Source organism: Podarcis gaigeae (genome assembly GCF_964106915.1).
Source record: "Podarcis gaigeae genome assembly, chromosome: 9".
NCBI classification, from domain to species: domain Eukaryota; kingdom Metazoa; phylum Chordata; class Lepidosauria; order Squamata; family Lacertidae; genus Podarcis; species Podarcis gaigeae.
This window is the reverse complement of record NC_139685.1, coordinates 45,434,426-45,462,028: the sequence shown is the minus strand read 5'-3', so window position 1 is coordinate 45,462,028 and position 27,603 is coordinate 45,434,426. Positions and strand designations below refer to the sequence as shown.

Here is a 27,603-nt window from a genome sequence, read left to right as displayed (position 1 = left end):
ACTTTTCTGGTATGAGGTTGCTGGCCTACTATTTAAACCAGATTCTCATGTGCCAAATCCTGTCAAAGCCATGTCATGAAATGTGACATTCTCTTCAGGTAGTCTCTTCCTACTTTTTTGTTTTTACCTTTTGCTGGTCAATAGGGGACAGTCGTGCTTTGCCAAAGATTCTGAAAAGACATGATTCTTGTTTATTGCCTTAGCCCATTGGGCTAAGGCAGGGGTAGGCAACCTAAGGCCCATGGGCCAGATGCGGCCCAATCGTCTTCTCAATCTGGCCCACGGACGGTCCAGGAACCAGCATGTTTTTACATGAGTAGAATGTGTCCTTTTATTTAAAATGCATCTCTGGATTATTTGTGGGGCATAGGAATTCGTTCTTTTTTTCTTTCTTTTTTTCAAAATATAGTCTGGCTCCCCACATGGTCTGAGGGACGGTGGACTGGCCCACAGCTGAAAAAGGTTGCTGACCCCTGGATGAAGGTATTTAGGGATATCTTGTGGAGTGAGTTCTAAGGACAGGCAGGACTTGACACTGTTTCTCTACACCTTCAGCATGGTATTTTGTTCATCCTGTTTTCCACTTCAACTACAATGTCATAAACCAGAATATCAAAGTTATCAGCACACATTAAGAACAAACTGATGATAAAAAATTACTAGATCTATACAATTCTTTTTTTGGAACAAAAATTAAGACAATTCAGGGCCTCCTTGGAAGAGAAGGCTGTTATGTCAGTAATGCCCCCTGCCTTGAAATCGATACCTACTTCTTCCAGTCAGCCATGTTCTTCTATTAAAATCAACTTTAAAATTCAAAGTATAGAAAGTTCCTAAAGGAAAATTCCCCCATGAAATATTGATATAAACAACGAAAACAAAACTCTTTAACTTTTTCATTATTAATATCCCTGCCATTTTTCTTTTTACAAATGGTGGATAATTGTCATGTATTTCATGTCTCTTTTATCAATCACTTCTCAGCAATGAAATTCAAACAGTAAATGCAATAGGTCTGAAAACCAATAGAAGAACAAGCCAGGAACCAAAAGGACATAGATCAGCAACTGGCAATCTTCCTGGCAGATATATTGAGAGCACAGTCTTTTGTCCTTCCACATTCCGTAGAAATTAAAGTTGAAACAGATTCACAAATTCACAACTTTGGACAACAGAAGAGTAAGTATTACAATTTACGCAACTTTTTTGGTCCATCATGCCCTGGATCTGCACACCAGAGGCACAGATATTTCATGGGCCATTCATCCAGTCAGCAGGCAGCTGCGTCCGTAGTCTGTACCCCTCAGTAGAAAGTCCCCAGCCACTACAACCATCTTTCTCCTCCTCCTGTGAGGGATGAATTGAGTCACCTGTAGTCTTTACGGGCCTTCCTTCCCATCTACTGTAGCCTGCTGCTGCCCTCTTGCGTGGAAATATATGGAAAGTAACTTCTTAGTCCTAGTGGTTGAGAGTGCCTTCTGGCTCTCCTGCTCCTTTCATTCACACAAACACTCATGTAATAGTTCTCATCTTCCCCCTGCTTTTGCCCTTGCTGTAGTTCCCCTTGTGTCCAAAAAGTCCTCAACTTCTTTAACAAGGCTAAGTGTGCTGGCAAGGTCCGTATAGTTAAAGCCATGGTTTTCCCAGTAGTGATATATGAAAGTGAGAGCTGGACCATAAAGAAGGCTGATTGCCAAAGAATTGATGCTTTTGAATTATGGTGCTGGAGGAGACTCTTGAGAGTCCCATGGACTGCAAGAAGATCAAACCTATCCATTCTTAAGGAAATCAGCCCTGAGTGGTCACTGGAAGGACAGATCATGAAGCTGAGGCTCCAATACTTTGGCCACCTCATGAGAAGAGAAGACTCCCTGGAAAAGAGCCTGATGTTGGGAAAGATGGAGGGCACAAGGAGAAGGGGACGACAGAGGACGAGATGGTTGGACAGTGTTCTTCCTGTGAAAGACAGGAGTGCCTGGCGTGCTCTGGTCCATGGGGTCACGAAGAGTTGGACACGACTAAACAACTAAACAACAACAACAACAAGTGTGCTGGCGCCTCTTACCATTTATTTCAGCAGAGCAGCCAGGTGCCCTCAAGGCAGGACTTTGAGTCAGAGGACCAGCACAATGATCAGGGGTGGTTTACCACATTTTTGAAAAAAACAAATCCAAAGTGGGGGTGGGGGTGGGTCAGCCCATCTGAATAACTGAAGTAAGATACTCCCCCTTTCTGGTTGCAAATTAAGACTATTAACTCCAGAACTGCAACACTTCTTATACTTGCTGCATCTATGATGGTTTCAGAAAATAAGCAAAGTACATGCACTGCTAGTCACCACCACATAAGCCCTTGCTCTCCATCTTCTTAGCTCTTGCCGATGTGCCAAACCAGGGGTTGCTAAGTTTGGATTTTTGAGCGAGTGCCATGAGTGCCATTTGGTCATTTCTCCCCTGTCTCCAGAGACAGAAAGGGGGAAAGTGCATGCACACCTCTTTCAAATGCTCACTCTGCCTTGAAGCTCCCTGTGTGGCCTTGGAGCAGGCACTCTTTCTCTCAGCTGAACCTACCTCACAGGGTTGTTGGGAGGATAAATGTGGAGAGAGAACTGTGGGTAGAACCTTGAGCTGTTTAGATGAAAGGCAATCTATAAATATAATAATGAAATCAATAAATATTCAGTGTCAAGAGTGAAAATTCAATGTGTGCAATTAATTAGTGATGATCTACTGGTGGGTCCTGCATCAATTCCTGAGTGGAAGAGTTTTCTGTGTAAGATTTGCAATGTGTAAAAAGGCTCAGAGGTTCTTCCAGATGTCAAGATATTTTAGCCAATGATTCTGGAAAACCAGAACTGAACCAACGTTTTTGAAAGGCATTAATCTGCTGAGAACAAAAATCCCTTAATCTCAAACATACAGGGCCTATTGCATAAAACACACCCAACTTTAATGAGAGCATTATTAATGGGCTCTAGCTAGCTTAGATGGAAAGGGCATCACAGGCTCATACTTGATGTGGATTCTGAGCTCTTGCCCAGACAGCACCAGGTATTACAAAATCAAGGCCAAGTACAACCACAAAATCATTCTAGCACCTAATATTAAAGCATCTTTAAGTTTAAAGTATTCTTGAAAAAGACATAAACATAATGCAGATAATTTCCCTACCTTACTCTTCTTCTTTTTTAAGGGAGAGAGAGGATAATAAACTAATTCTGGACTTTATTTTGGTTTGGGATTTTTCTCCCCTGTGATTACAGGGAAACTGGAGAATTAACGTTCCTTAAATTTGAAGGAGTTAAAACAAAATGAGCATATTTTGTGGAATATAAAAAGAAAACGACAATGCTGGTGCTGATGACAACTCCTACATTTATATCCCAACTTTCCCATAAGAAGTTGTCAACTTCCCCCTGCCAGTATCATCACAAAAACCCTGTGAGGTAAGTGAGCTTGAGAGATAGTCATTGGCCCAAGGTCACCCAATGAACGACATGGCTGAATGGGGATTTGAACCCGGATCTCCACATCCCTAGTGCAACACCACACTGTGCTGGCATTTCATATCATACATACACTACTAAACGTAACTGCAGAAAGAGTCCACAGGGATAGCAATCCAAGGCAGTCATCGTAAAAATGAAACGCTCCAGTCCCAACTGCATTGTTTTCATTCTCACAGCTGCACAAACTATCCAGTGTTTTAATCCTTTTCCAGTCCTGTGGTTCACTCCTTGGTCAGCACAGCAAGCCAACCCATTCCTACCTACATTTGGGGGTGTTTAAGGGTGTCTCAAGCTGGGCTGCATGCATCCTCGCATTTTCCTTCTGAAGGGTCACCGCACTATCCCCTTCTGAGAGCTGGAGTGAAGAACTTTGCCTTAGATAAACATTTGGCTACATAAAAGGGTAGGAGCAAAACAGTACAGTAATAGGACTTGGTATTGACCCAGAGTAAACAAACAATCTTGTCACGTTATCAGAATACATGCAAGGGGGGGGGGGAGTTGGTTCTCTCTTTAACATCTCTAAGCAGATTCTAGTCAGCATTTTTTATTTAGCTGAGAACAAATGATCTATGTAGTCGACCATGTGACCACTACTGGGGCCCTCTGGAGTGACTGTGGCAAAGGATGTATACAATCTATGTACAGACCAAAGGTCCCAAGGCCCTGCCACCACTCCCCAAGTAGACCTCACCCCTCTGAGATGTTTCAGTGGAGGGAAGGCCATGCTGCCGCATTTGAATCTACAGTGACTTCATAACATGTTTAATTACCACAATTGCACTACCCAGCCCATGGATCTATAAAAACTATAATTCTGGTCCTACCAGAACTGTAGATTTACAAAATCTATTGATATACTGTAGATTTTTATAGATCTTGGGCAGCGAAATGGGGATAATTAAACATGCTAGGCAGCCACTGTAAATGAGAGCCAAGCTAGGCTGGCATTCACATCCAGTGCTGAAACAGCTCCAGAGACCTGCCTGGAAGTGTGGTGAGTAGTGGCCCAGGAGGAGGGAGAAGAGTGAGGTGGCCACCATCAGTGGCAGAGATTCATGCTCTGGCACCGGAGGGCGGAGAGCAGGTGAGGGTGGGGCTGGCGCGTGTCCCGGGGACATGGCACACTGTCTGCAGGGGTGTGGCGCTCATCTTGGGGGCGTAAGACACCGCCTGTGGAGATGTGGTGCCCAGTGTGGGCAGGGAGGCAGCTGCGATGGCATCCCAACAGGATCGTGCTGCCGGGGGCGGTGCGCTCCCCCCGCACCCCTCTTCCTCAGCCAGTGGCCACCATCATGCATGGCAAGGAACAGGGCAGATCTCTTGCTCTGGTTGGGGGTGGAGGTTGGTGTAGGTATTGCTGCCCCTGCATGTGGCAGCAGGTAGGAGCTCTGGGGCACATCGACAGCATTGTTGTGAGCCCCCGAAGTCTGGCACTAGCCCTGCATGAAAGCCTCCCTTGTGCATTGTTTCCTGTCCTCCCTTCAGTTGGAAGAATCAACTGAGACAGCTGTTATGTGTGAATATGCATTCAGATTGGATGCATTATGTTTTACATAATCGTTATGTAGAACATATGCCTATCCCTGGTCTTCCACCTGTCTGGGCCGGTGCCTTAAATGGGCCGTAAAACCCAAAGCAAATTCCTTTTTCATTCCTCCCATTCTGGTATACACTCGGGGGGTAGTAATTTGTGTTTTAAGAAGCAAAGAAAACCGCTGTGCAACTCAGCATATCTAAGGCGGAGATGTAACAGGATGGGATAGAAAATCCAGCCAAATGGCAGAGACTTCAGCTTTCGAAAGAGGCAGCTGTGGATGAAAAGGTCAACTAGTTTCATTGTTGAAGTCAACACAAATCTCCTGAATGCTGTTAACCTTAATGCATGTGAACCCAGCATCCCAGATTTAGAGTAATTGCTTTTATACTGATGCAGCATAATGGTGTCCAAATGACACCAAATCCAGCATTCCTTGCCACTAGAGCTATCACTATAAGCAAACATGGCATTTCAAAAATGCGCTTCTTTTCTAGAGCCTTAATAAACTTTGAGGTGCATTCCTACTGACTACAGCAACTTTTCACACCGAGCAGCTGTTTCAAACCAGTGGCCAACTTTTCAACAATTCAGAAATCACTGAAACAACTTTGGAAGAAAGGAGGGGGTGGGCTTATTTAATTGCAGTTTGTCCTAGATAAAAGACCTGTGCATTACTAAAGAGCAATTGCACTAAACCTCTGTCATCTGTGTATTTGGTGCTTGGTGCAGCTTACGATGGACCTACCTTGCTGAAACAAACCAGGACTGGAATAGCCCCTCTGTGGATGGAAGACTAGAATGGAAACACATTTCCACCTGGGCTAAGCCTGGAAAGCTGGGGCTAAGCAGTTTTCCCCTTATCCCACTCCTTTCCAGTGGAAAACCCACTCTTTAGGCATCAGTCGGAACAAATGGCAATCCAGAGGAAACCTGAATTGCCATTTGTTTCCATTGGGCGCTATAGAGTGGTTTTCCCTGGGTGGGGAGCAGCAGAACAAGAGGAATTGTGGATAAGACCTTAGTGTAAACTGCCTTGAATTGACAGGATGTGCTATATACTAACAGTGTACTCATTTTCCAAGTCTTGATCCTTATGTAGCAAAAGTGACACCATCCACACTGTTGTTAGCGGGCTGAGGGAGGACATCCCAAGATTTGAAGTAGTACAGAAAAACTTTGGGGGCTACCTAATAGAAAGGGTCTCATAAATGGGTCAGTGAGGACTAAGCATACTCACTAGTTGAACCTAGGATAACTCAGTTGGCAGAGCAGGAGACTCTTAATCTCAGGCTTGTGGGTTCAAGCCCCATGTTGGGCAAACGATTCCTGCATTGCAGGGGGTTGGACTAGATAATCCTTGTGGTCCCTTCCGACTCTGCAATTCTATGACTAGGCACAGAAAATGGATTGACTGTTAGGGGTAGAAATGGAGAAGGGGTGTGTAGTAGTATCCTGTTGAAAGGCTGGCTGGCTGGCGCTAAACAGCAGTACTCCACACGGCAACATTTTGTTATAAATATGGATAAATGTGCATGGCATAATTTGTTCTGGGGCTCAACTCCAGGTTGTCTTCAATTCCAGGAAACAATACTATATATAAAGGTGCTTTCAGGGCAGATGCAGAATGTATTTTCCTCTTCTTTATTAGTAAAAGCATTGCATGAGCCGCACATTAGGGTAAGGTTCTCCGGCAAACCAGGGGAACATCTATTTTCTTCTGGCACGTCACTGGCACTTGGATATACACAGCAGTCATCTATTTTGATGACAGCGTGTTTTTCATGTCGCTTTCTCTATCAACAGAACTTGCTAATCTGTAGTCTTTGTTTACTTACTTGTTTTTTCTCCCACCATTTTTCAATGCAGGGGCTCAGGGCAGCATGCGTAAGGCCCTCCATGAGGTCTCGCATCAGGTCACTGACCCAACACAGGCTTGTTTAGCTTTGGAAAGGCTGCTGTGGCGTGTATCTTCCACAAGTCCTGAAGATGCTGCAATTTCCTCTTTACCTAGCATCCAGGACAAGTTGCAGAAATAAAAGCTGTAAAAATAATCAAACCAATCAAGCCCATACAACTAAGATACATTTGCAATAGATCCCTACCCCAATCTCAACATAACCACTTAATTATTTGATCAGATATTTAAAAGGAATGGATTTCAAATTAACTGGATTTCTTTTTAAGCATCATGAAAGGAAAATATAAAAGCAGCTGAATCGCATTTCTACTTTCTGTTGCTGTTGTTTTTCTTCATGTTGAGACACAAGGAGTAAGAGTGTGGAGAAACTTCCTGGATTGTAAATAGGTCCCCTAGGAATGTGGGGGGCAGGTAAAGGTAAAGGGACCCCTGACCATTAGGTCCAGTCACAGACGACTATGGAGTTGCTGCGCTCATCTCACTTTATTGGCTGAGGGAGCTGGCGTACAGCTTCCGGGTCATGTGGCCAGCATGACTAAGTTGCTTCTGGTGAACCAGAGCAGCACATGGAAATGCTGTTTACCTCCCACCCCCACCCCCACCCCCCCACCCCGGAGCGATACCTATTTATCTACTTGCACTCTGACGTGCTTTTGAACTGCTAGGTTGGCAGGAGCAGGGACCAAGCAACGAGAGCTCACCCTGTCACGGGGATTCAAACCACCGACCTTCTGATCAGCAAGCCCTAGGCTCTGTGGTTTAAAAATATGAGAAAGCTCACCAGGTCTTGTGCAATAGAATAGATCCCAGGGCTTAAAGTCTGTATATAGAATCTGATGAGAGAGTACTGGGATTCTGAAATAGTGCGGATTTTAAAGAGGTGGATAATCAGTCATAGCAGCTCAAATAAATTACTAAAAGTAGCTTTAACAAATTGAGCCTTAAAGTAAAGGGGGGAAGACAAATGTATTAAAATATTTCACACAAGGCCCCTCCAACACATTCTTTTTATTGTGCATTCATGATTATTTCTGCTCATTATGCTATTGGGGCAGTCACCTACAGTCCCAATTTCAGTACCTTTCGCACCTGCAGATGTTGGCATGGTCACGCTGCTTCATTTCCAGTCAGTGCATATCCCACAACTTCCTGCTGAAATCCTGTAACTTTCGATATCATACATGTTCTGGATTATTTTTGCCCATTGCTGTTGCGCTATAGCCCCATATAAAACATTACACATTTGAAGCAGCATCATGCTATTTTAAATAATTACTGCTCACTTCAAAGAATCCTGGGAAGTGTAGTTTGTTAAGGGGGCTAAGAGTAGATAGGATACCCCTATTCAACTCACAGAGATACAATTCCCAGTGTTCCCTGACTATTAAACCACTCTTTAAATAAGTCTCTAGCCCTCCTAGAAGGTTAGCAAGCAAAATGTGCAGATACCATTCTAATCAATTTCTGTGAAATAAATCAGGCCACCTGCTCCCACCTTTCAGTGTTTTTATCCAATGAATTGTAGTCAGAGCTGTGGGTTGATTTGTTTGGACACAAAGCAATGGGAATATCTGGGGTGCTAAAGATCTGCTCTTTCCCCCTTCCCATTGGTGCACCTTTCCTGTTTCTGTCTTATTTTCCAGTCCTTGGATTCTCCATAGTTTGCTCTTCTTTTCCCCCTAACAACAAAAATTCTTGCAGTGGATTTGTCTGATATTTTCTGCAAATACTGCACAATAATCATGAGTGGATGTTAAAGAATCTCCCCTCTCCCAAAACACATATCGGAAAACTTTACAAAGAGACATAAGCATGTCTTCTGCTGTGCAGGAGCTGAACACCAGGCACTCATTAAGAATTCACTATATAGTTAATTTACAGTACAATTGCATGCATGTCTGCTCAGAATTAAGTCTATATGTGTTTATTGAAGCAACCTAGGCTTTGGTTTATGGTTGGCATTGGGGGAAAACAGGGTTCTTGTGCTTTTCATTGCTGCATGGCAGGCAGAAAAGGTTAAACCTTTTCTAGAATAGAAATACAATGATGGTTAACAAAGTTACGGGGAAAGCTTCATTATGACTGTGATGTCTAATTTTGTGTCATGCCATGCCCCTCATGGCAGCCATGTTGTGTTATGCTATACCATCCATTTTGTTACTGGCGGTAATAGCACTCTCTCAAAATTCAAAATGCTCCACTAGTCCAAAAGGGTTGGCAACTCCTGGTCTAAACTATTAGAAATTACCTTGGTAACAGCATTCTGGATAGAGCTAAAAGGGTTGAAGTGTGGCCAGGGAAGTCAAGGAGTAGGCAACAATGCAAAAGGCCCAAATTGTGCTAGAGTTTGATGCAAGTATAGCATCAGGGGTCCAGAAATGTTAAGACTATGCTTCACTTCTTCACTGTTGAAATGGTCAAGGTTTCCTGTGCACTTTTAAGTGTGCTTAAAATTCAGATTTATTTTGTAATACATTTTAACCAGCAGTTCATTAAAATAAAAGGAGATGATCCATTTTTTTGTTCTTCTTCCTTTCATTTCTACGCTGCTTTATATTTTTTAAGAAAAAAATCTCAAGGCAATTTTCAGCCTATATTAAAGCATCAATAAAACATCTGAGAATAAAACATTAGTCAAGAAAGTCGAATATAAAATGTACATTCAAAGCAACATAATAAACACGAAACTAAAATATTATCACAAAGATTTCAAAACAAAACCTTGCAAAGAAGGTGAACTACAGAGTGCACATTTACCGCAGCAAAGTTGGCAACAACAAAAATTATCTTAAACGTTTCAAAAGAAAACATTACCAAAGGAAATCAAATATAAAATGCACATTTAAAACAGCATAATTAGCAAGAGAATAAAATACTATCACAACCATATACCTGAAATTCCAATCAACAACAGAACCTCTTCTAGAAATACAACAGCCCTCATCCGACCTCCTGGATTTTTAAAGCAACAATGTGGAATGTACCCAAATATTTCCAGGTGTGGTAGAAGGAGTTTGAACACAGCACCCCAGCATCCCAAAGAAAATTGTTTTCCATGCAGAGATATGCATTCTTCAAGTCCTTTCTACCACTCTTAGAACATATGCATGTGTTTGGCCCAAGCAATTTCCAGGTACTGCACTCCTGTGATAAAATTTGAACCATTTATTAACATAAACATTATGGTCTGAAATAATCTGTGGCAAAAAGCTCATAACTTGTGCATTCCTTTAACATGCAAGCATCTATCTTAAGATGCCAGCAGCTTTGTTTTTATGTCTTGCTCATCAAAACAAGACAAAACAAAAAGTGTAATGATAATTCTACAAAAACTAGAATACGCTGCCAGGTGGTGCCAAAGTAATATATCTCCATACTGCTAAATTCACCCATTTTACCACAACTGAAAAGTAAGACAGACACAACCTTTATGCCATCCATAACATATTAAATCATACCTTTTGGTGCATTATGAGCATTAGAAAATAGGAATGTCTGCTGTGGTACTAGCAAAAGGGCCAGCAGGTGGTGCTGTGCAGTGAGGTCAGTAGTTTCAAGCAGGAAAAGTTATGTTTTACCTTTCCCAAAGTTGTGTCTTGGCTGTTTGTTAATCCTAGATTTCTAATAGTACATTGGCCAATGCATCGCAATTGTAGCCAGGCTATTGAATTTCTGAGAACTTTGCTTAAAATTGCATGGTATGCAGGCTGGCTCAACCACAGAGGTAAACTAGGCAGCTAGTGAGGGCAAAATGCCAGCAGCCCCTGCCTCAGCCCTCAGTTACCCAAATGCCTTAACTTCCGACTGCTATTTTGGAGAAGGTAGTTTTAGCAGCTCATTGCGTGGATGAGTTCCACCACATTCATAGTAACTTTACCATTCCCATCCCGGTAATCCAAGGGTCAGGCTTTAATTTTTCATTTTTGCATTGGAGAAAACTTTGTAGTTGTAAGTTGTGCCCAGAATCAGGATAATTAAGGAATGGTAAATGTGTGGGTTTATCGCCTTTTTTCAGGTGAAATGGGAGTTGTAATCTACAACTGGTATCCAAAGGAATGCTCACTTGGGAATGCTCAGTAGGATTTTTGGCCTTTTTATTTAAATAGGCTCTGTGCCTTTATCACACATTACTTTACAAAGTTTCCTGAGTTTCATAAATGGCTTGCCACGTGTCCTGAAGAAATGCTGACTGAGAAACACAAGCCAAAAGTCTGCTAGGAAACATGGAATTAATTGTTCTGTTCTTTGCATTCTGGCCTCTGTTAGTGATCACGTTCTAAAATTCAGAAGTCCAGATTATTTCATGTTTTGCAAAGCAGAGTGATAGTTACATTCCTGACATTAAAAATTAAAATAAGAAATTAAATAATATTCTAGTCAATACCTGATTATTTAACACTTACTTCCAAACTATCAGCAAGACAGGTTTCCAATTAGTGTGCATATCTAATACTGGTATTTAAAGTTAGGGTATGGAAAGGTTATTTCTAACATTGCATGCTATGAGATAACCTTTCCAATTCAAGAAGGTGGGTTTTTTATCTTCTTTATTTAATGTTCCATTGAGAGTCAGCCAATTTTTTTTTTTTTAAAAAAATCAAATCTGGAGAAGTCAGCAAGTCTGCATAGGAAGCATGTGAAAAGACTGGAGTAACAAAGTTTTAACAGGTCTGTCTCTGAGCCTGAACAATTTGTTCTCTCCAGGATATTTCTCTGTGGAAGTCCAGCTCATATTACGAGTGACAGAACACCCACAGAGCAAGTAATAAGCGTGCCTAAAATCAATCAAAAGCAATTATTTTACTGCAACTATATTTTCTATTGTATTTTCAAAAGATTACAGCATTTTATTAGATATGTTGTAGCTATAAAGTTGTTTTACACAGCACACTGGTTGCACGTACAAAATTGGCACTTTTGTTATTATTTTCTCCTTGATTCTCATTGCTTTGATATTTGAGTGTTACGCTTACTGTGAGTTAGCAGCAAGCTTGCGAGTAGAAGCTAGTTGACCCATTCCAAAAATCTGCATCGTGCCAGCTACTTTGAAACATTATTTTTGCTGCATTGTATACCTTCAAATTCTTATTTAACTTCAAGGTGGAGAAAAGGGAGAGCTGCCAATAGCTACGACCCAATAGTGCCTTTCACATGATAATTCTGCAGGTCATGACCAGGAAGTGGGGTAACATGGCTTGCTCCATCCCCACCAGCTGCACCCCCCCCCCATATATATCAATACAGAGATCTACGAACAAGGAAGCAGCAATGATGGTCTGGAAGACCCAGACTGGACCCCTGGTGGCAAGAAGAAACAAGGTGCAAGGCCACTCTGCTTTTTAAAGGCTCGCTCCCGTCTCCCTGGAAGAAGTGTCTGTAGAATCTTTCTGACAAATGAGAGCCAAAGTCTGTCGGTCAGGAATGTCATGTATCCCAGGTACCCTTTTTGCATTTGACTAGAACTATTGGGAGATATAGATTCAGGTAGGTTGGTCTGACGCAGTCAAAATAAAAAAATAAAAAATAGTCCAGTGGCACCTTAGAGACTAACTAAGTTTGTTCTGGGTACAGTAATACCTCTGCGAATGTCTGCCTTGTCTAGTGTCCATTCCAGCAAATGTCCATGGCAAACCCGGAAGTACCGGAATGGGTTACTTCTGGGTTTGCCGCTCACGCATGCGCAGAAGTGCTAAATCGCACTTTGCGCATGCGCAGAAGCGCAAACTGTTCCACGTGTGCAGATGTGGCACTTTGCCCTGCATCCTTTTCGGCTAGTGGCCAGGGCTCCAGAATGGAACCCAGCCGCAAAATGAGGTATGACTGTATAAGCTTTCACGTGCATTCACACTTCTTCAGATACACTGAAACAGAAGTCACCAGACCCTTATATATAGTGGGAGGGTGGGGTGGGGTTTTTCTCAGTGATTGACTGAATGGGTATGATAAACCTGTTGACAACTGTTAACGACCGCAATTAGTCCTAGAGGAAAAAGCAAGGGATAGTATGCAGATGACCAAAAATAGCTTGTGTAATGAGACAATAATCCAATATCTCTATTCAGACCAGGTCTCTCCATAGTTTTCAGTTTAGTAATAAGTTGTAATTCAGCAAGTGTATATGAAGACGTGTGCATGCACATGAAAGCTTATACCCAGAACAAACTTAGTTGGTCTCTAAGGTGCCACTGGACTATTTTTTAATTTTTTTTATTGGGAGATATCCGAGAGCCTGGCTTGGAGGAATGGTGGGACCAGACCCAGGTCCTTCCTCACATGTCCTATTTTCCCTTTACCCTGGCTTTTGACACTTGACGTACAGGTGACTTGTGCTTATTTTACTTATGCGAGCACAGCTTTGCGTGGGTGGGGAAAATAAATAAATAAATGGAGAGTGGAGAAAGCCCACTCTACAGTTATTTATCCCCCCACATACACACCTGTACAAACAGCTGTGACCCCAGAGTCCTTGCACCACCTTCCCCAAACAAGACAAGGAGCCCTCCACCTTGGAGGGGGGCCGGGTTTTAGTAGTTCCTGCCTTTACACATTTTTGTGTTTACACGTGGACCCCTGGAACCTAACCCTCATGTAAGATGCAAATTGCCTGCATTTATTGTTAGGGCCCACCTATATTTTGCTCAGTTTATTTTGCTCTGTTCCATTTGGAAGAGTTTTAGGCATCATTATTTTTATAACAGATGCTGTATGTAAGTGTTGTAATCCATCCTGGGACCTTATGGTGAACCTCGGGTAAGAAATCTTATAAGTTTAATATCTCTGGGTACTGTCTCCTACCCTTTAGATGCCCTTCATGTTAAGCAAGACGTAATTCAGTTACTGAGCATACTCTACATCACTTGTCCTCTACCATAACTTTAGCTAACAACTTTAAAAAAAAAAGATAGCTCAAAAAGAAAATATCTTGGGGATTTCAGAGTCAATCTCTCTTTTGCCCATTCTCTTAAGTATTTTCATTTTCTGGCCGACTTTACCTGCTGTGAAAAAGACAGGCTTCCTGTGTTTTCTAACCATGCATATAAAGCTCTAAGGATTTTAGACACTTTTTAATATTTTTTTTATCAAATATACCTGCACTGTTCCATTTTTTAATGTAACGCTTCAAGAAAAAAAGCATTTACAAGCTAGATTTGAAACTCAAATCCCTTTTCACCTCATTGACTTAAATTTAGGATGAACGAAAAAGATATTTTCCTCTTACAGCTGCCAAAAGGGGGTCAAAAGGTAAAGCAAGTAGAAACCCCCACCCCACAATATCATTTCTATGGGATCAGTGGTAAAGTCTTTTCCAAGGACAGGAGAAACTCTAGTTAATGCCTCCATAGAGCTTTTAAGAGATTATTCTGGCATATTGGAGTATGATCCCATTGAGTTCAGAAAAGCTGGGAAACAAATATTAAAATTCAGAATGTGGAAGTTACCTTTAGACAGATTCCTCAGTTATATAGCCATTTGCAATATAAGCAGAGCTACAGGTGCACCAATATTTTTTGCCAAATAGGGAACTCATCTACCTCATTGGATTTCAGCTGGCTGCTAGAGAACTACAATTTAGTGATATCTCCACCAAAAGTTAAATTACACGCCCCACAGTGGAAACACTCCACTCAAGGAGGGCATATGAAGAGGAGGCAACAGCCATGCACTGTGGCCAGGGTCCTTCTCATGCCACTCTCAGAATCCAGCCTCATGAAGCTGTGCTAGGCTGGCTTAGGGAGGGCGACATGAGGAGCATGCCCCGGCTGCGCACCCCCTGTGCTACGCCACTGCCTATGCATGTTTACTCAGCATAAGTCTGTGTTCAGTGTGCTTACTCCCAGGAAAGTGAGCATAGGATTGGAACCGCTATACTGCTTTGGGATAAAGAGATAGGGTTTGTTTGTGTAATATTTACCATCTGGCTTTGCATGTCCTGCTTACAAAGTGTTTACTGCTCTGTCAATTTTGCACATTTAAGGTCGATTTTAATCTCTTTCTTTTCTTTACTCTCCTGCCTCCCCCCTCTGCAAATCTTTTAAACTTGCTACACAGATCTCTGCATGTAGCCTTTGGCTTTATTCATACTGTGAGAACTTTTGTTCATGATAATTAGTCACTCATTGTGCTCACTGCCAGCTGTTCTTCTGCCTGTTGTGTCTGTTTTCCTAAACTTCAAAGAGACCTTTGAATTTTTTCAATAAAAAATGCATGTTTTTAAAGCAAAGAAGAACCTTCCTCAGCTTTAACGCACACTCTGGGTCATGAGATGTAGCTTGGAGGCAGGTCAAACTGTCCTAAAGTTTTGTTGTGTGTTGTGGGGCAAAAACCACAGTGAAGTTTGGATGTATGACTATCAACTCCCTTCTCTGTTTGAGCATAATATTTAAAATGGGTTTTCCAGCTGTTAGGAACAACTTGAACAGAATGAAGTCTCATCTATGGCTTATCCCCACCTGAGAGAAGTTGATAATACTAAGAGAATTCTCTCCTCATCCCATCACAAAAGTTGCGACTAGACTTTCCCTTCCAATTTTTACTGCTTTCGTCATTCCTTATTGTCCATTTTCTCTATCTTCAAATCATTGTTTCACTTTGTTTCTACACATTGGCCTCAGATAGTAAACCTGTCACTAATCTCAGCTACACACACACACACACACACACACACACACACACACTTTCCATGCTATAATTCTGCTGCTGGAGAGTAGGGGACTCATTCCATGCCATGGTGGGTTACAATAGCCAGATTTGTTATCACAGTAGACAGCCATGTGCTTCTGTTCCTTTAATTTGTAGTTTTTAATTGGAAGACTTATTTTCTTCTAGGTTGCAGCTTTCTCCTTGACTCCTAGATATCTGACAATGTTAACAGAAATAAGATCACAGTTCCATTCTGGTGACCTCACCTCTCAAATTTCAGTGGTAAAATAACCTAAATTATATTTTATGTCACTCTTCATAATAGTCTGTCTCCTTTACTGCGCATTCCAACTTGCCTCCGAGACAGCAGCAAGTATCACTCCTGGTGTGATTTAAAATCTTGGATGAATACAAGTTCTGGAATATAAAAGTGTGACAAATGCCTCTATAAACACTGGACATAAATGCTGGAGCTTTATTTTCCAGTTTCTGTTGTGGACAATTACATGTATCTCCACACCATGGAAACTAGGCACTCTTAGGAAATGAATTCTTTTAAGGCCTGAAGAAATTGTGATGCGATTTTTTAAGGGATGTCAAAGTAATAGAAAAGATTTTTTTAATGGATGGGTAAATGGAAGAACTAGATACAAATTGCATCAGCCTAAAAGATAACTAAAGTCTGTAATAATTAATATCAGTGTGGTCTGACGGACAGGTTGGTTTACATAGGTTGCCTTCTCCTAAGTAGACACATGTCTACTTTCAACATGTTCATGAGCATGTTGGCATCTGTCTGTCTCAGGAGACAATAAAGGAGTTCGCCTTCGGGTAGATTTTCAGAAATACATAGATACAACCCACAATAATTTCCGGGATAGTTACCACACTTGAAAAACTCATAACCTCAGGAATTCTGTATTATTTTGCTCATTTATTTATTTATATCCCAGTCTTCCCCAAGGAGCAAATGGAAGCTGGTTCTCCTACCCCTCCATTTTATCATCACAATAACCCTGTGAGACATGTTAGGCAGAGAGCCAGCGTCACTTGTACAGTAAAATGCCTCTTTAAAGCAGCTGTTCAGTCAGCTTGGCGCAGATAGTGAATGTAAATTATGAACTCTTTTACATAGTAGCAGCAGCAGTGGTAGAATGATTAATACATTATTTATTTGTCTGTTTAACTTGAGCTCCCCTTGAAAACTCAAGGTAGACAACAGTTTCAGGTGCTCTTGCACATAACCAGAATCCTATCAACCATTTGAAACCTTCAGTTTCCCCATCATAATTTTTCTAACAGCAACTAATTATTGTACCTTTGAAGCATCAGAAAGTTGCTCATTTATGGTCTTGTCTAGTTTATTGGGGAAGAGGCAAAGAATCTGGCTGTTCTTGTTGAGATCATACACAAAGCCCATGGGAGGCCTGGTTTCACCACCACCCCAGTCCTCTTCACCAGACTCAATTGTGGCAACAGCAATAGTAGAGTATTCAATGTGTTTTCCCTGAGTTTCTCCCATGATTTGCTGAGTGTTGTGGCCAGTGGAAGAAAGTCTGTACATTGGATTTGCTTTGCTTATCCCCACCACCACTGCCAGAGGCAGCTTAAGTTTACTATTAAGAAGAGTTTGGATTTGATATCCCGCTTTATCACTACCCGAAGGAGTCTCAAAGCGGCTAACATTCTCCTTTCCCTTCCTCCCCCACAACAAACGCTCTGTGAGGTGAGTGGGGCTGAGAGACTTCAGAGAAGTGTGACTAGCCCAAGGTCACCCAGCAGCTGCATGTGGAGGAGCGGAGACACGAACCCGGTTCACCAGATTACGAGTCCACCACTCTTAACCACTACACCTTCTGCTCAGGTGGGGAGAAAAGGTCTATGTTTTCATTTCAGGCTGTGTAGCATAGGTAGGGAAGAAAGGTGAGATCAACCAGTGCTGGACCTAAGATTTGGGGTTCCCTTGGAGAAAGGGAAGAAAGGACAGAAAATAAACAGATTTTTAGGCATTCTGAAAACAACCTCTTCTGTCTACTACATTCCTGTTTACAAAGTCCTTCCTAAGTTAAACTGCTAGAACAGCAAACTGGGCCACTTTCAAAAGGTGTTATTTATCCACAACTTCTAACTTATACAGCAATAGACAGCCTTCCATTCTGGATAAAAAGAGTCCCAGAAATTCCTCTCTCTGAGCTCTGTAAAGGCAGCAAAGCAATACATAATGAATAAGTTCCTCAATAACTCCTCAACCACATGGGCACAGTCTTGCTTCATAGTATTTCATCAGTTCCTAAAACAAGCCTGAATACCTTGAGCAATCTTACTATCCCATCTCTTATTCCATAAATCAAACTTGGTGGATGGAGAGAATGTACCACAATGACCAATTCAAAGTCTGTCTGCCTCAGATGAAACAGTTGCTGCAGCATGGAAGGAACCCTATAATCGGATTTTTGTTAGTATTTCTTTCCAGGAGTGCTGAGACTTGTCAGCAAAAAAATGCTGAGAAAATGCTAACGTACAGCATTTTGTGGTCAATTTTGGTGTTCTCATTTGATTTAGCTTTTGCTATCTCCATACCTTGCACTTCTTGTAAGTTATGAGCCAAGTAGAAAAGAGTGCAACCTTGAAAGTATACTTGCTACAGCTTTTAAGAAGTTTTTAATAATAATAATAATAATCCTGGGCAGGCCGGGTATTCCTGTTATATACCTGCTGGGATTGATAAGGCATCTGACCCTCACCTGAATCTCATAGCTCTCTTGACGAGTGTTTTGGTCTGCCCACCAGATTGTTACAATTCCATTCTCAAGTAATCAATTTTAATCTAGAATTTAAATTCTCAAAACTTTCTTATTTGTTAATTTGAGCAAATAAACTACTGCTCTCACTTCATTGCAAACAGTATTTCTACCTGCAACACACTTGATCAAATCTGCTCCTCTTCCTTTCACAGATATTTTGTTGCCATTTGCAACTGTAGCTGCCTCTGATTAGTTATCATTTAACTCTTGGGGGAAATAATTAGCATCACATGTCATGTGCATGGAAGTTGCCGAACCAATTAACCAGCTAGAAGGATTACTGTTAATAGCACCAGTTTTCCTATAACTTGATATTGCTGAATAGTTTTGATGAACTGCAAAAGCATTTTTAGTTTGCTTTCTGTTGCCACCCTGGAACTTTTCTATATTAGTGCCACTTTGTTTTGTACAATTCCTTGCAAATGAAGGAAAACAACTTTTCTGCTTGTATATATTGATAATATAATTTTGGTTACTGAGGACAAACAAGATTGTACAAAAACAAGATTGGGTGCAGGCCTGGCCAGGACATAGGCGTCCTGACTGTGACAAAGATGACCTGTGTGCTTGCTTGCTTGCTTGCTTGCTTGCTTGCTTGCTTGCTTGATTAACAGCTGTTGGGAACTTCAAGGTCCCTGCTCTCCCTTCTTATGGTCTTTGTACTGGACTTGGAGACTCCAATAGACAGCATTCCATGTCAAGAAGGAGGGCAGGTGGGTACCCTATCAAATAACAGGGGAGGAGCTACACGGAGGAGGGCCTTTTCACTGGTGGTGCCCATTGTATGCCTCGCTCTTCGCAGACCTGCTCTCTTTTGGCCTGTATTTTGGAACTTTATAATTTAGGAAGACTTTGGAAGAACTGGTTGACAAGTCTTATCAGTCACTGATGTATGAGCGGATTTTATTTACTGCTATTCTGGGCTTCTGGTGCACCAGGGTTTACACCAGCATAATAGAGTTGGCCAGGATGCCAGAAAGGATACAATTTACAAGCTTTCTCCATTATCTGCACAGCAGGGGGCGTTCAGTCAACAGTGCAAAGGCTGACCTGAAGCATTCCCTGCTGGTTACCTGATTTCAGCAGTAGGGATCGCTGTTTGGTAGTACCCAATTGGTTAGCTGTCAGATTCTAGAAAGCCCTATTGGTGGCTCTTAGGTAATTCACAAAATACAGAGTCCATTCATAAAACACAGTGTTCATTCATAAAGCAGTAACACAAATCTCCATTGCTACATATTGGGTGTATATTTCAGCGGTTGAACTTACAGGTTTATGGCCATGCTGTAGTGTAGTGCTTATGCGACTGTGAATAAAAAGTGGCTGGGCTCATTGTCTCGGGGTCTGGGTGGGGGGGAGAGGTGACAAAACTGATTTTCAATAAGTGCCTCTCCCTTTATTTACATAGCAAGTCCTTGAGTCTGTACTCTGAATAGTGATACCAGGGACCTAGAAGGTGCAGGGCTTGTCAGTCCAACCCCTGCAGTCTCATCAGGGCTGACCTTAAGGCAATTGGAGCAATTTGGCCAAATTGGGCCCCGTGTGCCGCTCCGAAGGGAGCCCCTGCACCAGGGCAGTCTAGATAGATTTTATTTATATCTATAAGATTTTGCAGACTTTGGCTGTGAACGGGCCCTACCAAAAAATAATAATAATCAAGTTGTGCCCCACTGCTTCAAATTGGGCCTCACTTGCTAGCCCTGAGTCTCATAGTTGCTTGGCCTGAGTTACCCTGCCCTTGCATGAAGTCTTGGGTTTACAATTTTGGGAGAGGTGAGACTGTGGCACTGGGGAGTGGGCAGATCAGGGATCCAATCTAGTCCAGTCTTTAGTTCTCACAGTGGCCAACCAGATGCCTCTGGGAAGCCCGTAAGCAGGGCTTGGGGGCAATAGCACTCCTCTACCTGTGTTCCCAGCAGCTTGTATTCAGAGGCATACTACTTCTGATGGGGTGTATGGGGTAGTGCCTCTGGTAGGGACACTTTGCACTCCTTCTGGGTTAGTTTGTCCACCTTTGGCCGCCACCCTGGACTCAGTTCTCACTTGTGGCTCCTAGAAGCTTTCAGCAGGTGACAGCAGCCACACCCTGGCTTCAGCTGGTTGGCTAAAATAGGTGAGGATAGCCAGTGTCTCAAGCCCTTGATGCTTTAGGGACTTCCCTGTATGTGAAGACCGGCTCTGATAGATTGAGCAGATGAGACCAATAATGGGTCCAACTTTCAAGAAAGCAGTTGCCGCATGTGCTGTGAAAGAAGTGAAGGGCAGATGGGGCTCATCAGTCTGGAAAGGTAGCCCATCTAGGAGAAGGAAAATTAATCCTAAACCTCCACCACCTTGTGGGGCATCTTCAGGAAAGGAAAAGGCTAAGGAGTAAACCCTACAAATCCAGAGTGGAGCCTTCTTCCAGCAACTCCTGTAGCCAAGCTGCTGTCAAACATATTGCTCTGTGGACCACATCAGCAAGGCCAAGAGTGGGGTCTTGTTGTCTGGGCAACCCAGGACCTCCATACACACTGCCCGGTCTTGCACTCCAAGGAGGTCACTTTGGTGCTGCTAACACAGCAGTTCAACTTCACCCCCCGGAGGCGCACTCCATTGTCTCTTAAGACGGATGGATGCCAACAACTACTTCTGACTCTGGAGATAATATAATATTTTGTCTGTTCTGGGTTTTCCAGATTTTGTACACCTCTACCATATTCCCTATTACCTTTTTTCCTAAACTAAATGGCCCAGAACATTGGAACCTTTCCTTATACAGGTGTTTCTCCAGCCCCTTGTTCTATTTACTTTCACTTTTCTGCATCCTTTCCAGCACTACAATATCCCCTTTGAGGTGAGATGACCAGAAATTTACACAGGAGTCCAAGTGTGGCCATACCGCAGACTTGTCTAAAGGCATTACGATATTGGCAGGTTTATTTTCAGTCCCTTTCCCAATGATCCCCAACATGGAATTCACCTTTTTCACTGCTAGTTTCAAGCTGCCTCCTATAAATATGCAAAGAAAACAGCAGCTGCTTTCAGGGATCATATCTTCTTTCTCACCAAAACAGTGAAAGATTCTAAAGTATAAATAATGCATGGTCCGTCAAGCTCTGAGAATAAATTTTGTCTTCTACTTTGCCTTCCTTCAAGGTATGACAATTTAGGAAAGAGTTTGGACAGAAACCCTCTCTACTTCTGTTGATATAAACATGCTCGGCATCTCAAACCCCCTGCCACAGATCCTTAAGTTCAACCGACAGGAGCTGGAAAAGCATTTTCCAGGAGACAGACGCCACCCCATATAAACGTCTCCCCATAAAGATAGAATCACACAAACACTGGCAACAATGGAGAAGGCTCAAACCAAATTCACACAGGGACAAAACCATAAGCAGATCCAAAATTAATCAAACTTGATCTAATCAGTGGCTTGCTGGAGAATACGAGTTGTTTCTCTGTTTTTACAGAATTCAGATTACAAACTCCAGAGATGAGGGGAGGAAAGTGATGCCCCTTGTCTTAGCAGCCTTTCAGCAAAGAGAGCTGGTAGCTATTTTGAGTCCTTTGTGAATAAATACATACTGGCAATCTGAGCAGAATTCATGACACCTTTAAAGCAATGTGTTTTATTTCTTAAAGGCCTAAAGGAACTTTCATTTTGGTCAATGTAAGAAGCATACAAGTGCAAGAGTTTTACATAAGAGCCCATTGGATCTGGCCAAAAGCCCACCTAGTCCAGCATCCTGTTCTCACAGGGGCCAACCAGATGTCTGTGGGAAGCCTGCAAGGCAGACATGAGCACAAGACAACAGTTTCCCCACTTGTGATTCCCAACAACAGGCATTCACGGGCACACTGCTTCTGAAAGGGGAGGTAGAACATAGTGGTGCAGCATGGGGGTGAGGGGGGCCCATGGCCCCAGGCACAAAATTCTGAGGGGACACAACCCAGCACCCCCACAACAGGCTCTCTCACTGACGTTGCTTGGCTGCTGCCTTCCAGAGCTGTGGGGAGGTGAGCCTCACCAGATCTGGGCCTTCGAGGCTGTAGCAACAGCTCCTTCTCCTCACAGCCAGCAAAGGAATGCCTGCCCCTGGGCAGAACTCCTGCTGGCCAGAGCCCAGATGCTTCCTGGCCTGTGTCAATCCTTCTCTGTGGCCTCCCTCCTGGTGTGTGTTCTTGGGTAGGCACCCCAGAGTGGGACTGCAGAAAAAAGAGCAGACCACTTCTCCAGGACCCTCTGGCACCCGCCCTCAAACTGTGCAGCCAAGGAGAGATGGCCACAGAAGGGCTGCACTCAGCGCCTCAGCCTGCTCTCTGCTGCCCTCCTCCTAGACTGCATCTGTGGCTCCAGTGCCACCGGGACTCCACCAAGCCTGCCAAGGAGCTCCAGCCACTGTCCCATCAGGAGCTTGCCAAGCTGAGAGGCTGAATGCAGGAGCCAGCGGGCAAACTCCATGAGAAACAGCTGTAGCAGGGGTGCAGTGACATCCTCAATGAGGTTAGAGTTCACAATCCTTTCCTTGCCCGGGCGCTGGCAATGCATGCTATGACACTGATAGAACATAGCCATTGTGGCTAGTAGCAATTGATAGCCTTATCATTCATGCATTTGTGTAATCATTTTTTTAAAGCAAGAAGGGTAGCTAAATCTCACTGACTGGGCCAGCTCACACAATTGTTTAGGTTTCATGAACTGGAAACCCCAAAGGAATTGCTAGATATAAATAAATGGAGCCAGAAAAACTTTTTGACCCTTCCCTTTCCCAACAATATGGTAAAGGTAAAGGTAAAGGTACCCCTGCCCGTACGGGCCAGTCTTGACAGACTCTGGGGTTGTGCGCCCATCTCACTTAAGAGGCCAGGGGCCAGCGCTGTCCGGAGACACTTCCGGGTCACGTGGCCAGCGTGACATCGCTGCTCTGGCGAGCCAGAGCTGCACACGGAAACGCCGTTTACCTTCCCGCTGGTAAGCGGTCCCTATTTATCTACTTGCACCCGGAGGTGCTTTCGAACTGCTAGGTTGGCAGGCGCTGGGACCGAGCAGCGGGAGCGCACCCCGCCGCAGGGATTCGAACCGCCGACCTTTCGATCGGCAAGTCCTAGGCGCTGAGGCTTTAACCCACAGCGCCACCTGCGTCCCTCAACAATATGGTACAAGCCTCTAAATCAGGGGTCAGCAAACTTTTTCAGCAGGGGGCCAGTCCACGATCCCTCAGCCCTTGTGGGGGGCTGGATTATATTGGGGGGAATTAATGAATTCCTAAGCCCCACAAATAACCCAGAGATGTATTTTAAATAAAAGCACACATTCTACTCATGTAAAAACATGCTGGTTCCTGGACCATCCGTGGGCCGGATTTAAAAGGCCATTGGGCCGGATCTGGGCTCCGGGCCTTAGTTTGCCTACCCATGCTCTAAATAACCTAAATAGCTTCCCTCTGCTCTTTGGTGTGAAAATTGGGCTCAAATCGACACCCAATGCCAGCATGCTTCACTATTTGCAGGTAATGCTATGTTCTAAATTTCTATGGATAAACATTGAAGATTCACACACTAATAGCACCATCTTAAAACTAGTGATGTGCAAGTGATTCCCACCAGTTTATCCTAGGTTTGCCTGTATGCCTGATTTGAACATGTTTTGGAATTTTCATATTGCAAAATTATATTTGAGTCCTGTCCTTTAGCACAGAGCTGGAAATGTGAAAAGCAGTAGCTGAAAAATATAATGTATTTACATCACACTGGTTTTGAATTATGGTGCTGGAGGAGACTCTTGAGAGTCCCATGGACTGCAAGAACATCAAATCTATCCATTCTAAAGGAAATCAGCCCTGAGTGCTCACTGGAAGGACAGATCATGAAGCTGAGGCTCCAATACTTTGGCCACCTCATGAGAAGAGAAGACTCCCTGGAAAAGACCCTGATGTTGGGAAAGGTGGAGGGCACAAGGAGAAGGGGACAACAGAGGACGAGATGGTTGGATAGTGTCTTCAAAGCTACAAACATGAGTCTGACCAAACTGCGGGAGGCAGTGGAGGACAGGAGTGCCTGGTGTGCTCTGGTCCATGGGGTCACGAAGAGTCGGACATGACTAAACGACTAAACAACAACAACAACATCACACTGGATGTACACTGGAGCAATGTAGAATGTGCCAATATGATTTTTTCTGCCAATATGTGCAACACCATTCATATACAGCATGTGATTCCCCCATGTCTGCCAAGAGAATGAATATGCAACCATTTTGTGTTCTGTGGATGGGTATTGTGTGATTTATGAAGAATATCCTGGAAGGCTGAAATGCTCCCCCGTTGGATAAAGCCAGCACTAGTAAAATATAAATTGCAGCTATCTGTTTCAGTGCCGCTTCATTACAGTAATTTGTTACCACCCGTGAGCATGGACAGCTTTTACAATTACCAAATTAAGAAAGCAAGATAAACAAAACAACACAGTTTCTGATGCATTATTGAAATGGTGCTCAAAATACATCCCTTCCTTATCTTTGCAGGAGAGAAAGTCTAGAAACAAAACAAAACAAAATGTTAACTGGTTCTTAAGGACTGAATACTATTTGTGAGCAGCACAGGGTGAGAATAATGAACAAATATGTGTTTTGCTTATTCCTCTGATTTTGGGGGAATATTTTTTGCTGTTGACTGAAGAGTGACGAGGGGGGAAGCAACAACAAAATATTGAGTTTCTTTGGCTTGGTACCCTATACACATTATTGATCTTGCATCATAGCGTGCATTCAACAATGTTTGCTTCAGGAACTGCTGGCCGCAACAAAAATAAAAGGTTGGAAAAAGTAGAGAGAAAAGTTTCCAAAAGTTAAAAAGTAATAATGTTTTGTTTCATCTCTACCCTTTGTGTCAAAATTGAAAAGTATTCTCTTGTAGCAAAATTATCAGGCAAAATCTTGTGCTTCTTCAAAAGGTTAGAGTGGCAAGATACCCAAAGGTATGTTTGCCATCCAAAATACAGAAATGGAAAAGGAAAGAATTTGTGGACCAGCCTTTTCTAACCAAGTGCCCTCCAGACAGGGCTGCTGGGAGTTTGTAGTCCCAAAAATCTGGAGGGCACCAGGTTGACAGAGGCTACAGAACTCTTTTTCTGAGTCTATGAATGGCACATGAAGCTTATCCAGTTTCTAAAGAGAAATGCAGTGGACTTTCTTCAGGATGGTTTGAACCAAAATTGAGACGAGCTTAAACTCCTCCCTTCATAAAGAGCTGATCCATTTTTTATTTTTGCAGAAACCCTTTAGGGTATTTTCCATGCACTCTCTGTTTACACTGCATTCAGTTTAAGAATAAACTTGTTTTATAACTTCTTGGGTTTGGATCAATCTTTTAACCACTATGCGTAGGGCACTCTTGTTTCTCAAGGAACCCTAATTAAAGAGGGAGGGAAGCAAGCTAGCATGATTACCTTTGAAAACAAGCTTTTGCAATGCAGAAGGAGAGAAAGGAAGAGACAACCTTTAATCCTGGGCAAAGGAAACAAAGAGGATAATTTCTCAGAGGATGGGGGGACTGTTATGGGTCCAGGAAGGAAACAGAGGAATTGTAATGCTGGCTAAGGGAGCAGGACCAAGGAGGACCTGACAGAGAAGGAGGCTAATGATAGAACCACTTTCAGAATGCAAGACAGTCTTTGAGCTAAGGAAACAGGAAGAAACCCTTCCTGTTTCCAGAACTCTAAAACTTTCTTGCAATGCTGCTACATCAGAGGGAGAAATGGCTGTAAGGAGGAGGGGAAACATTGGAGCTCCCCTCTTCTGCTGGTATGCAAGTCCCCCTCTGCTAAGTGTGTGTGTGTGTGTGTGTGTGTGTGTGTGTGTGTGTGTGTGTGTTTCTGCCTGCTTGCCTGCCTGCCTTCCTGCCTGCCTGCGAGAGAGATATCTGTGTGCATGTGGCCACTTCCACTTTGGCCACACCAGCTGCTGGCATGCAGCCCCCAGAGGGGTGGCCATCTCTCAATGTGGCCCTCAGGCTTTAAAAAAGGGGGGAGCTGCCCCTGCTCTAAGCTTTAGAGACCAGTGATGCATCAGCAGAAAACGTAAGCCAGATAAACCTGCTCATGTAAGCTGTCAAGCAATGTAAACAGTAGAATGCTGGAGGAGTGAACTTGCTCAACAGCTCATCATCTATTAAAAGAAAAATCACAAGTTTTGTGTGTGTAGGTTGGCCATTGGCACATTGTCAGAAACAATTCATAGATACGTTCACAAGTAAGATTTCAAGGCAATAAAGCAATGAAGAAGGCAAGAGGGACAGGATAACCTGGTGCCATGGAAACCTATGGCTGACTAAGATCAGATGCTCCTCCTATGGTTGCACACAGGGCTTGCAGTTTTTGCCTGTTGAACAAATAAGGTTGAAGAAATGCTTACCAGACCTTGCAACACTTCGAGAGCCAAATTGGATGTTACAAGAGGCATTGAACTGCTGCTGCTGCTGCTATTTATTCCCTTGCTCTTATTTCACTGCAGCACCTGATACAAGCAATGAATGACATGCCATCATTGTGCTGTGCATCTTCCTCTCCCTGCCTGGACCCTCCGAGGATACAGCATGGGGTCAGGGAGGAGAGGAGTGTGTGGTGACATGCTGTTTGTATTTGACTTAAAAACAAGAGGGAGCAAAGAGTAGGGAATGGAGGATGCATTTGGTTTCACTTCTCATTTAAAGGCAAATCTATCTAATTCGCACTTTCTGAACCAATACAGTGGTACCTCAGGTTAAGTACTTAATTCGTTCCGGAGGTCTGTACTTAACCCGAAACTGTTCTTAACCTGAAGCACCACTTTAGCTAATGGGGCCTCCTGCTGCTGCCACGCCACCGAAGCCTGATTTCTGTTCTTATCCTGAAGCAAAGTTCTTAACCTGAAGCACTATTTCTGGGTTAGCGGAGTCTGTAACCTGAAGCGTATGTAACCTGAGGTACCACTGTACAAAAACCAAAACACAACCATCCTTTGAGATTTGCATTTATCTCAATTTTGCCATGCAGTTCCCAGCCAAGTAACAGGTGCAAAAATGCATACATGGGGGTAAAGTGTCCATAAACATGCATATATTAGTGAAAATAACATACGATGGTGCATTTTTTAAGGGAGATCACTTTGCAAAAATATGTATATTAGGAAACATTGTATATGAATGTGTATATTAGGAGAAATTCTCAGTAA

At 43.0% G+C, this 27,603-nt stretch overlaps 2 long non-coding RNA genes across 3 annotated transcripts in view; both read left to right on the top strand.

Annotated features, from left to right (window-relative positions):
- LOC310852016 overlaps positions 1 to 25,693 on the top strand; it is a 30,388-nt gene extending 4,695 nt beyond the window's left edge. Inside the window, exons 2-4 of one of the 2 annotated variants that reach the window (XR_014567950.1) lie at positions 410 to 559; positions 985 to 1,179; positions 24,919 to 25,693. This is a non-coding gene — a long non-coding RNA (uncharacterized lncRNA). Of the gene's footprint in view, positions 1 to 409; positions 560 to 984; positions 1,180 to 21,548; positions 22,881 to 24,918 lie in introns of those variants that run through there. The other variant, XR_014567951.1, reaches the window with a different exon arrangement.
- The window catches only part of LOC310852612, a 280,641-nt gene that overhangs the window by 129,498 nt on the left and 123,540 nt on the right, over positions 1 to 27,603 (top strand). The gene's annotated exons all lie outside the window — the stretch shown is intronic.